We start from the raw sequence: 13,503 nt of genomic DNA on the forward strand, positions 1-13,503 counted from the left end.
GATGTACATGATGCTTCTGGAAATTAACACAGAAATAACAGAAACTGTGAGAACACAGCCCAGACCGGGTTTAATTAAATAAGTGTTCATAAGATGATGATGAAAACCATTCTGGTATATCGTCATGGCATTCCATCAGTGTTGTGGCCATGTCTTTTCCAAGTGTTGGCTATGGAATGAACCATCTGTTTTACTTCTAAGACATCATGTCTCAAGTAATTATATGTAATTATATGTCTTTATGAATGTAAAGTTGGTTTATGATTTATTATTATATTAATAATAACATTGCATATACTATATAAAACCACATTTAATTTATGTGCACATATGTATGATGAGTAGGTAAAAAGAAAATAAAGACAGGCCAGGGAGTGGAGGAAGGAAGGAAAGGAAGAAAATATGAGAAGAAAGAGAGCCTATGCTTTCCAGATTCTTCCATTTCTCCTTCCTCTGTCAAGAGAATGAAGTTTTCCACAAACCAAGGCACAAATGTCGCCTTACTTTTTCTTTAATAAATTTAATTTCAGTGCCTCAACTCAATACAATTGATAAGTTTGATATCAATTGTTCTTGGGGTCTGAAAGCTCATAGATGTCCAAAAGAGAACACTTTCCATCCCAATCCAACCTTCTATGTCTTCCCCATCCAAGACTCTGAAGCTGATCATTTGTGGTGCTCCATCATGGGTCAGGGCTCTTACACTGTGGACACTTGCCCAGGTGTTTGCTCAGGCCATTTTAAATAGTGTGTGTATAGGTGGGGGTAGGGGTAGAGGGGTGGGGAGGGTCCGTAAAAATCATGGGAACCTCTAGTCTTTTTTTTAGTTGATTTACAATATGGTATTAGTTTCAGGTGTACACCATAGTGATTCAATATTTTTGCAGATTATATTCCATTATAGGTTATTATAAGATTATGGGCATAATTCTCTGTGCTATACAGTATATCCTTTGTTGTAGTTTAGTCACTAAATCATGTCCCACTCATTTTCAACCCCATGCACTGTCCATGGGATTTTCCAGGCAAGAATACTGGGGTGGGTTGCCATTTCCTTCTCCAGGGATCTTCCAGGCCCAGGAATCAAACCAGCTGGCATAGTGCTAAAGAATTCACCTGCCAGTGTAGGAGATGCAAGAGATGTGAGTTCAATCCCTGGGTCTGGAAGATTCCCAGGAGAAGGCAATTGTAACCCACTCCAGTATTCATGGCTGGAAAATTCCATGGACAGAGGAGCCTGGGGGCCTAGAGTCCATGGGGTCACAAATAGTCAGACACAATTGAATGACTGAGTACACATAAAGTATATCCTTACTGCTTATCTACTTTATACATAGAAGTTAGTATTAATATATTCATCCCATACCCCTAATTTGTCTGTCTCCCCTCCCTCTCTCCTTAAGTAACCACAAATTTACTTTCTATATCTGTGAGTCTGTTTCTCTTTTGCATATGTATTCATTTGTACTATTTTTTTAGATTTCACATATAAGTGATATTACTGGAGTAGGAAATGGCAACCCACTCCTATATTCTCGCCTGGAAAATTGCACACACATAGCCAGGAGAGGAATTACCAGATCAAGTGATAGTTCTCGTCTTAGTTTTTTAAGGAACCTCTATACTGTTTTCCCTAGTGGGGGCACCAGGTTACTTGCCAAGTGGTGCAGTGATTAAAGAATCCACCTGCCAATGCATGAGACCAAGAGACTTGGGTTTGATCTGAGGGACAAGAAGATCCTCTGAAGTAGGAAATGGCAACCCACTCCAGCATTCTTGCCTGGAGAATTCCGTGGACAAAGGAGCCTTGCAGGTCACAGTCCCTGGGGTTGCAAAAAATTGAACATGACTGAGCACCCATGCACTGCATCAATTTACCTTCCCACCAAAAGTATATGAGGGTGGGAACCTGTGGTTTTAATGATAAGATTTTAGTACAGAATCCTCCCCCTCTGACCTGAGAGTCTGCCACATGTGAGAGACAGAGAGTTTCAACCCTCTCTTTCTCTAGTCCCCACCATCCAACCACCTTCCTTAGATGAGATCACTTCTCTATATCCTCAAGAATCCTCTTCGCTTTAGACAAGCCAGTTTAAACATCTCTGCAGGTTAAAACTTGAAAAAATAAAGAAAAAAATAACATTTCCCCTGAATTGAGAGAAATCCAGGCTAAAGAATGTAAAAGATTCTTCTTCCTTTTGGGAGGAAAATGCAAATATATCACTTTTTTTTTCAATGTCACAGGGCTTCCCTGGTGACTCAGAGGGTAAAGCGTCTGCCTGCAATGCGGGAGAACTGGGTTTGATCCCCAGGTCAGGAAGATCCCCTGGAGAAGGAAATGGCAACCTACTCCAGTACTCTTGTTGAAAAATTCCATGGATGGAGGGGCCTGGTAGGCTATACAGTCCATGGGATCGCAAAGAGTTACACACAACTGAGCAACTTCACTTCTCAAGAATCAGGTGGCTTGCCACTTCTTGCTGCAAGGTCATCTGACAGTATGTTCCACCTAATCAGGGTTAAATAGATATTATCAACATATACTCATCTACATCGGTATCTGTACACTAATTATTAATATCTGAGTCTTTCTGTATAGCAATCTATAATTATATCTACAATATTACTATCTATCTTTATCTCTCTCCATAGCTCTCTCCATAGCTACTTGTATCACAGATTATTTCTCAATGGATCATTTGACGTATTGTGTTGTCAGTAAATCATCTTGATGCACTTATTATCTCCTATTAGCCACACCATTCCCTTGGAAATATCACAAAATCTTAAGAAGTGTAGGGCTGAAAACAATCCCAGAGTTGACTTATTTGGTATTTCCCAAACTTTAAATATTTCAGCACCACATTTACAATTTTTGTTATACTCACATGTCATGGTCTATTACTTTTTTATAATTTATTTAAATCAACTCATTTATCTTACTGAAATACAATTGTTTAAAAGTAAATCTTACTGGCATAAATGGAGAAAAACTTCCAAAATAATCTGCCTGAGAAAAAATACGAAAACACAACATTGTTCAATCCTAGTGGCTAGAGTAGGCAAACTTTGAGCCTGAGCCTGTGTCTTGCCTCATTTCTTTGTGACCCAAAGGAAAATTTAAAACACAATGAGTTTCTCTGCTTGCAATTTCAGTTCAGTCGCTCAGTCGTGTCTGACTCTTTGCGACTCCATGAATTGCAGCATGCCAGGCCTCCCTGTCCATCACCAACTCCTGAAGTTCACTCAGACTCACGTCCATCGAGTCAGTGATGCCATCCAGCCATCTCATCCTCTGTCGTCCCCTTCTTCTCCTGCCCCCAATCCCTCCCAGCATCAGAGTCTCTTCCAATGAGTCAACTCTTTGCATGAGGTGGCCAACGTACTGGAGTTTCAGCTTTAGCATCATTCCCTCCAAGGAAATCCCAGGGCTGATCATCTTCAGAATGGACTGGTTGGATCTCCTTGCAGTCCAAGGGACTCTCAAGAGTCTTCTCCAACACCACAGTTCAAAAGCATTAATTCTTCGGCACTCAGCCTTCTTCATAGTCCAACTCTCACATCCATACATGACCACTGGAAAAACCATAGCCTTGACTAGATGGACTTTTGCTGGCAAAGTAATGTCTCTGCCTTTGAATATGCTATCTAGGTTGGTCATAACTTTCCTTCCAAGGAGTAAGCATCTTTTAATTTCATGGCTGCAGTCACCATCTGCAGTGATTTTGGAGCCCAGAAAAATAAAGTCTGACACTGTTTGCACTGTTTCCCCATCTATTTCCCATGAAGTGATGGGACCAGATGCCATGATCTTCATTTTCTGAATGTTGATCTTTAAGCCAATTTTTATTTAATCATACTCAATTCTGAGTCTATAGGTCACCCCCCCTCAAAAAATATTATGTGTCACACTTTGAGAAACACTGATGGAACTTATTTTCACTGTGCTCAAGAAATTAGCCTCAGAGAAAATGGGTTTCCACCTAGCTGCTGACAAAATGAGACTAGTCTTTGAGTTTCTTAACCTTGAGCTCTGTGCACTAACCCATGTCATCCACCTACCATAAGTTATTATAGGATCATTTCCTTGTGTCCTGCCACTCAGTTCACTGAAGTTAGGAGCTGTGACAATGTTCTTTACATACTCTGCTGCACATGGTATCTTTCACTCCATAGACGGTTGGATTTGATGTGAAATGCTAGTGGTGTCCCCAGGAAAAGTTTGTGAGGAAATCAGCGTTTCCTTTCTGTCATCTCCAGGTTTGCAGAAATGTTGCCAGGCATTATGCCAGAGACTAGGGTGACTGAGGCACAGCCTCTCCCCTCAGGAAAACCCAGGTGATAGCAAGGCAGACAGCAGGTGGACAGGAGGAAGAGTTGCACAGCTAGAACTCTCCTACAGGCAAGACGTGCAATAGGAAGAGTCCAGTCGTGAGCAACCTAAGGAGCACAGAACTATGATGAGAACAAAAACAGATGAGGAGTTGGAGTGTGGAAGGGGAGGAAGATGAAGAATAAGAGAAAACATACTGGTTCAGAAGATTAGAACTCTTTATGATGCTGAAGGAGGACCAGTTCAGCTCAAATAAAAGCACTCGAGGGACCTCAGTTGTTGTTAGGAGTAAAATTAGAATATAATACCCAGAGTTCCCCAGAACAAGGCAGTTCAGTGGCAGTGACTTCTAGTGTCTATGTCTAGCCTATGGAGCTGGGTTGATCACGTTGGTCCACAGTCTCTGTCTCTGGCCTACCCAGCATGATTGTGCTGAGATCCTGTTGGGAGCCTAATGGTTTGCTGCAGGGCAGGCTCTAGTGCCATATGGGAGGCTCATAACCATGGGCCACCCAAACCTTAGGTACCTGAGAAAGTGTTAAGGAAAGTCCACCCAGGGAGCTGAGATGGTTCCAGCTCGGCAGCCTGACCTGACAGAAAACTGTCTTGTGTCCCATATAGAAACTTTCTCCTTTCCTTGTTTCTTAACTTGCCTAAATGCCAATTTACACTTCTAAGAAAGAACTTGCTCCTTGGGTAGTATCCATCTACAATTTCCATTTATTGCCATATTACTGCAAATAGGAGAGAGCTCAGGGCAGCTGTGTTGGCAGAAGCTATTACTGCTGTGTTTTGATGAAAATCTAGCAGCTTTTCAGTCCCCGTTATTTTAGCATCCCCGCACAACTTCCCGCCCTCACACTCCTGCCACCCATCCCACCCCTGCTCCTTCACTGGACTCATTGTTTTTCTTGGAGATGTTCTTTTCCTCATCAACCAACTACAGGAATTGGACCTGATGTACTATAGCCTGGAGAGGATTCACAGTTACATCAGAAGGAAGAAATAGTCCAAGTTCATTCCAAGAGAATCAATTAGCTTTAATAGCAAACCATCTCCAGAGAATGTGATGCTTTAGGTGTTGGAGCAAAAAACACAGTCCAAACTCCCCACCTCTAACACTCATTTGTCACTCCCTGATATAAGAAATCAGTGTTTCCAAGCTCTTCTTACTGATTCTCATCCATTTTGTACACCCATCCCTCCCCCCACCAAATCTAACATAATAGTGCAGAGCTAATGCTCAGATCAGAAGATTTGCCAAATAAATGATTCATGAGAATTCAGGAATATTCCAGTGAGTTAAATGTAAGGGTAAATAAATATGGGAGATATCTGGTAACTTTCTGATAATTTAATCCATCATTGAAGTCACATTACCTAGAGATTTCCTATAAATTACTTATAACTGAAGTACTGTAGGTCATATATGACTTCTTGGTAGTGTTCTCAGTTATACTTGTGAATTCAAAAGCACAAACTGTTACTTTAACCCATATGATATAGTGATGTAATTAATAATCCATGCAACCTGTGGTGGTTTAGACACTAAGCCATGTCCGACTCTTGTGATCCCATGGACTGTACCCTGCCAGGCTCCTCTGTGCATGGGATTCTCCAGGCAAGAATATTGGAGTGGGTTACCATTCCCTTCTCCAGGGGATCTTCCAGACCCGGGAATTGAACCTGGGTCTCCTGCATTGCAAGCAGATTCATTGCTGATTGAGCTATAAGGGAAGCCAATGTAGCCTGTGGAAGTCCTATTACTGTTTAGAGACATGAGATATGAGGCTTTGAGATACTGCCTGCACAGAGTTGTCTGGAGAAAATATATACAAATAAACAGAGAAGGTGCTGGGAAAAAGGAAGATGCAGGATGCTAACCTGTTTACAAGATAGGCCTCAAAACAAGGGAGAGGAAATAGGTCAAAGCCCCAAAAATAACTTTCAAGGGACACCTGATCTTTTCCTGGGTCAGTATTGCTTTCCAGGGGGGTCCAATCTGTAGACAGAACATGACAGTAGGCTCCTAGGCTGGGGTACTTTATAAAGTCAGACACCTAGCAATCAGTATCATGATTCCAAGTGGTCCATCTGGTTTAAGGCTCAACTCCTATTAATAGCTAGGGATACAGATAGGAAGTTGAAGATATAAGAAAAATATATTGGTAAAAACAAGGAAGAACTGTATTATTGGTTGGATTGTGTCCCTTCCCCCATTCATGTATTGAAGGATGAATATACTTCCCCAGTATTTGAGAATGTGACCTTCTTTGGAAATAGGGTCTAATCTAATTGTAGATGCAATTAGTTAAAAAGAGGGCATACTGGAACAGGGTGGAGAGTTTGCTCAAATTCATGTCCATTGAGTTGGTGATACTATCTAACCATCTCATCCTTTGCTGCCCCCTTCTCTTTTTGCCTTCAATCTTTCCCAGCATCAGGGTCTTTTCCAATGAATTGGCTCTTCGCATCAGGTGGCCGATGTATTGGAGCTTCAGCATCAGTCCTTCCAAAGAATATTCAGGGTTGATTTCCTTTAGAATTGACTGGTTTGATCTCCTTGCAGTCCATGGGACTCTCAAGAGTCTTGAAGAGAAGGGTAGACACCTAATCCAATATGACTGGTGTCTTATAGAAAGGGGAAATTTGGACACAGACACACACTCAGGGAGAACACTGTAGAAAGAGTGGAGTTGTGTGGCAGAAGCCACAGAGCACCAAAGATGGTCAGCGAACTACCAAAGCTGGGAGAGAGGCATAAGACAGATTTCTCCCTTACCGCCCTCAGGAGAAACCAGTGTTACTGACACCTTGATCTCAGACTTCAAGCTCCAGAAATATAAGACAATAAATTTATGTTTTTTGAAGCCACTGGTTTTGTGGTACATTTTTAGGGCAGCCTGAGGATACTAATATAAACCCCAATCATGTCAACTGGTAAAGCTCCAGGGAACTAGCTGTTGCTGTTGTTCAATCACTAAGTTATGTCCAACTCTCTGCAACCCCATGGACTGCAGCATGCTGGGCTCCACTGTCCTTCACTATTTCCCAGAGTTTGCCTGAATTCATGTCCATTAAGTCGGTTATGCCATCTAACCATCTCATCTTCTGCTGCCCTCTTCTCTTTTGCCTTCAAACTTCCCCAGCATGAGGGTCTTTTCCAATGAGTCAGTTCTTCACATCAGGTGGCCAAAGTATTAGAGCTTCAGCTTCAGCATCAGTCCTTCCAATGAATATTCAGGATTGATTTCCTTTAGGATTGACTGGTTTTATCTCCTTGCAGTCCAAGGGACTCTCCAGAGTCTTCTCCAGTACCACAATTAGAAAGCATCAAGCAAAACTTAGGACACCAGGCAGAAGAGTGGTCATGGGGACGAGGTAGATGTGGCAGAAGTAAGGAGGGATGGTTACAACTTGTCCATGTCACCTCAGTCCCCACTCCATGAATCCCAGGCACCAGAGAGAGAAGAAGACTGATCTCACACTCTCCACTGGGGGCCCAACCCTCCCATTACACACCAGTGCTTTGGCCAGACTCGTCCAAGGTCTGAGTGAGCCAAGGACAAAAGGGATGGAATGCTCTGTGTCTGCAGGAACAGAGAGCCATCACGGTTGCCATCTCATGGAGAAGGCAGGATCTGAGGTCATTGCCGGCCAGCTCAGAATCTGCAGCTCTTTTCCTGATACCCTCTTGTAACCATTTCCCAGATTTTTTCTATGATGCCTAACATTCCTCTGGTTCTTAAATGAGTTTGACTTTGGGGATTTAAATCTGAGTTTACCTGCCAGTAGCCTAAGTTCCCCAAACATCCCTCTTATAAATGCCAACCCCAATATTTGTTTATAATACTTGAATTTCCTTTGGTTCATAAATGAGCTTTGCTTTGGGAGTTAAGATCTGTATATACCTGCCACTAGCCTAGACTACTCAAATATTCACCCTGTGTCCACCATCACCCCATTTGTCTTTTGGGGTCCTTTCCGGGCTCCACCCTGCCATCTCTGGTTAGTGTATCTTCCTCTTTGACCTCCTGTAATGGACTAGTCAGAGCCCCAGACACTATTTCTGCTAAGTTGTGTCCCATGGGACAGGACACCTCCCAAACAGGCGGCCAGTAGACAGATTGAGAAATCATATGAGCCAAAACAGCTGCTGTGGGGAGAGGCTAATAATCCAACATGATGTGAGTACAGAAAATTACTGGCTGTCCAGAAGCAGAGAATTTTAGAAATGTACCTCATAGAACTCTTATTATACAGATCAGGAAACAGATCAGCAATTTCATCATACTTACAGAGCTGGCAATTCAAAAAACCAGCAGTTTGCACTGTACCTGGTAGGACTTGCTGTACTTGGGTGGGCAGCTGGTTCTACAAAGCAAAGGCTTGGGTGGCAGTGGGAGAGTAAATGAGTACTCTGGGCACAGGTACGGGGACAGAGCCAGCCGGAGAATGTGTTTACAATAGAGGTCTCATCAAGATGTGCCCAAGGGAGCTGAGTGGCAGGGGAGGGGGGCAGGTGCAAAAAGAAATACCCCAGAGCCACAGGGTGGCTAAGATGGGTAACTCAGCTGGAGAAGTAAGACTGGGCTCGTGAAATAGCTGGTGGGTCAAGTGATCAGAGAAGGAGCTTTAAAAGAAACCTGAAAGTCTTACTGTACTGGATGGAGACCACACTAGAGAATCCATTATCAGTTGTTCTCAGACTTTGATGTATGTGCTCAGTCACTCAGTCATGTCCAGCTCTTTGCAATCCCATGGACTGTCACCTGTCACACTTCTCCGTCCATGGAATTTTCCAGGCAAGAATACTGGAGTGAGTTGCCATTTCTGACTCCAGGGAATCTTCCTGACCCAAGGATCAAAGCCCGGGTCTCTTGGGCCTGCTGCATTGGCAGGCTGATTCTTTACCACTGTGCCACCTGGGAAGCCCCACTTTGATGTATAAGATATAGATATCCAGTCTTAAAGATGCTGATTTACTCCTTGGAGTAAAGACTAGTAGTCTATGTTTTTTAACAACAACTGCATCACCCCATGATTCTGAGAATCATTACTGCCTATGAATATAATAAAGACCCAGGCTGTCTCCAAGGCTTTTGCAGCCTGTGTCTAGGTATGTGTTTTCCCTAGAGTCAAGATGCTGGGGGAAGGGAGTATTGAATATGTAATTCTCAAAATAAGACCTTAAATTTGTAAAATTTAAAGGAAAAACAAATTCAAGGGATTATTGTTGATTTATAGTAACAGCATGATATATTTGCAAAAACATCATGAATATAGAATTAATATTGAATCTGAGTTTGAAGAAGGCACTGGGGCTACCGATGACAGACAAGCAAGGGAAGAAGACAATGATATGTTCATTTCTTTTCTGCACCGTGTAGAGTGAAAGCAACTCTAAGATTTGATGGACTTCCTGTAATCCCAGATACTGACAGCGCCCAGCTTGTCAGCACCTGAGCCCTTTAAACAGCTCTATCAGCAGAGCTTCCAAGTAGAATAAAGAGGCAGATTGTCCATGGCTGCCTACAACTGAAACCGGAGCTGGCCAGACCCCGGCCAAGAGCGAACGCAACCCAGCCTAAGACAAGCACGCGAGCACACACAGGCATGAAAAAGAAACCCACGCTGGCTTTTCTTAACCATCAAAGTGTAGGAGTCACATGGGTAATACCTTTGCAAACAGCTCGCTAGTACTTAGTCATTTTTCACAGCTGATGGATTGTGTTTCCTTTAGTCTTTTGGATAACATTAAAAAAATAAAAAGCAACCAACACCACAGGGACTTCATTGAAATCACCAGGGACAAAGAACTGCATTGAAATCACAGGGAATCCATGCTCCCCTCTTTATCTCCCTTTGCTCTATGTGTAGAAATACTTATATTTTTCAAAACAAGAAAGAATTTGAGACCCTGTGAAAATGTTATAAATTGTCCCTGTGAATCACCCTCTAGTCATCCAGAAAGAGGCCTCTCCATCCCGTTCCAGTAAATGTTATTCCAGTTCATGACTGTGCTTGCTGGCTGCTGTGAGATCTCTGGGAACGGCTTGGACCTGGCAAGGCAGGTCCTCAGGGTAATGGCCTTCCCTGCCTGCTGGAAAGAATCATTTTTAAGTTCAAAAACAAATATCATCTTTTACATCTCAGTTGCTGTGTTTTATTAACCTACTATGTCTGTTGAAGACATCTTGACCTAAATACTAAAATGTCCATTTGAATCTTTGTATATCTTAGCAATCGATTTTTTTCATATATTCATCTACAAATAGATATCAAATGCCTATCTTTCTCTCTACATGGCACAAACATTATCTGAAATGAGCATTCTATAAGAAAGAAAAACTTATACACAGCCAACAATTCTTGATTCATGTAAGATTTGATACATGATTAAGTGTCAAAATTAGGTAGACTTTCAAATTCCAAGTGATGTTCTCATTTGTAAATGTATTTGGCACATAAAGTGTCTCTATGTCAGAAATCACTCAAAGTGGGGATTTTAAGCCCAGCTATAAAACTAAGCTTTGGTTCATATGCCAGGGTTTCAGATAATGCTGGATTCTGTGAAGGGATATGAAGCATTAAGTTTAACATGTAAGTAATTCTGTTCTTGCTTTTTTAACGTACGTGGATGGATTTTCATTTAAATCTGAAATTGCTGGGGTTCTATAAATGCATTTGTTGCTTCTAATGTATATTCTGATCAATAGTTTTCTCAGTTCATATCTATTGGGTGACCTTGTTGTGATTTGTGAGAAAGGATGTTTCTAGGAAAAAAAGGTTGACACAGTCCACTTGAGTGAGACTAATGACAATTTTGATATGATGAAATGTATTTGCCTATTCATTTCTTAAAAAGAATTACAGAGCTCGATTTGCACAGGTTAAATTTAAACTATTCATGGCTTAGGCCTTTTCATGTCTCTCTGTGAATTGGCCACTGTATATCTGTGTGTTATTTCAGGATTGCTTAGAAGTAGATGCCAAGACAGAATTAAACATGTAGGAGATTTACTGAGGGAGGAAGCAGGAAAAGGCAAGGAGATCCTTGATAAGGGGATACAGACCTGCTACCAGTAGAAGGAGAGGGGAAAAGAAGGAGGGTTGGATGGAAGAGTTGCAGATGGCAGTGAAATGTCAAGATAGTTTTGGCCAGGCCAATGGGAACTCCTTGGGCCTGGTGGAAAGTCCTGTGCCTCACAGAAATTAGCCTGTATTCATCTTCCCCATCCCCTCCCCACACTCTGTGCTCAGTCATGGCAAGGAGCAGCCCCTGGGAAGCAGGACAGCAGCACAAACACAGTGATGGATCCAGATGGGCAGCAGCTGAAAGCCCCCGCCAGTTAGGCTCCCTACAAGAGTTGACTCGAATAACACATCCTAATGTCCACCACTCTCTGTCAATAAAAGCCTCACCAAAGATGTGGAGAAATTGGAATACTTGTACACTGTTGGTGGGAATATAAAATTGTTTTCCACTATGGAAAACAATATGAAGTTTCCTCAAAAATTTTTAAATAGAACTACCATATAATCCAGAAATTTCACTTCTGGGCATAGAGTCCAAAGAATTAAAAACTGTGTTTCAAAAAGGTCTTTGCACACCTATGTTGACTGCAGGGGAACCAAGTGGTGGTCATCTTCACAGTAATCAAGAGGTGCAAGCAAGCCAGTGTCCTTCACTGGATAAGTGGGAAAACAAAATGTGCTAGAGACATGCACTGGAATAGTGCCCAGGCTTTAAAAAAAAAAAGAAGGAAATTGTGACATGCTACAATGTGGATGAACCTCAAGGACATTATGTCACATTAAATAAACCGGTCACAGAAAGACAAATACTGTGTGAGTCCACTTATGTGAGGTATCTAAAGTAGTCAATATTTAGAGAAACGGAAAGTAATAGTGGCTGTCAGGGGCTGGAGGGAAGAGGAATGTGGAGTTATTAAGAATGTAGAGTTTCAGTTTTGCAAGGTAAACAATTTCTAGAGACCACAATGTAAATATACATGATACTGCTGAACTGCACACTTAAGGTGGTTAAAATGGTAAGTTTTATATCTTTTAACCACAATTAAAATTTTTTAATTAATAAAAGTGTCATCAAAACCAAAGTTTGCAGATTGCATTTGTTCACTCATTTATTAAACAAATCGTTACTACGTGCTGGGCACCATGTCCCATTCTATAAATTCTACAGGAAATAAGCAAAGTCTATGGTGCTGGAGAAGACTCTTGAGAGTCCCTTGGCCAGCAACGAGATCCAACCAGTTAATCCTAAAGAAAATCAATCCTGAATATTCATTGGAAGGACTGAAGCTGAAGCTGAAGCTCCAATACTTTATCTGATGTGAAGAGCTGACTTATTGGAAAAGACCCTCATGCTGGGAAAGGTTGAGGACAGGAGGGGAAGTGGGTGACAAAGGACGAGATAGTTGGATGGCATCATCAACTCAATGGACGTGAGTTTGAGCAAACTCTGAAAGATAGTGAAGGACAGGGAAGCCTGTCCTTCCTGGTATGCTGCAGTCTATGGGGTTGCAAAGAGTCGGATACGACTGAGCAACTGGACAACAATGTACCCTCATAGAGTATATTGCATAGTGTATTGAACCCTTGTAAATACTGCCTGATACTGAGGATCTCCTTCGCTAAAGACACGTTGCCCACTAATAGTGGTTGAGAAAATGCCTACTTTGGATCTTAATTGAAAGTGTTATTTTGAGATTGAATTTGTTGCCATTTACTTATTAGAAAATTCACAGAAATTCATCACAACTATATCAAATAATCCTCCTTGTGCTCTACCCTAATCTTTTAACTTTAATACATGGGATTGAACAATTACATAGGTCAGTATTTATTAAATATATTTGTCTACACCTTCAAAGTCTGTGTGAATTTTCCCTCCAATAATTAAGTGTGAAACCTAGAATAGGGGGTGACAGAGACATACAGAATTGGGGGAATATAGTAGAGATGAGAAGAAACCACACTAGCATTTTTCCCCCAATGTATATCCTGTTCCTACCTCAGTGCATGCTCATTATTATGTACTGCAGAGCCCCAAATTCCATCATTAAATATTAATCCCTTCAAGGTGAGGATTAGCCTCTCCAGGCTTTTTCTTTTTTTCAACTTGCAAATCATTTGAGAGAAATAAT

This window comes from Bos javanicus, chromosome 20 (assembly GCF_032452875.1).
Source record: "Bos javanicus breed banteng chromosome 20, ARS-OSU_banteng_1.0, whole genome shotgun sequence".
NCBI classification, from domain to species: domain Eukaryota; kingdom Metazoa; phylum Chordata; class Mammalia; order Artiodactyla; family Bovidae; genus Bos; species Bos javanicus.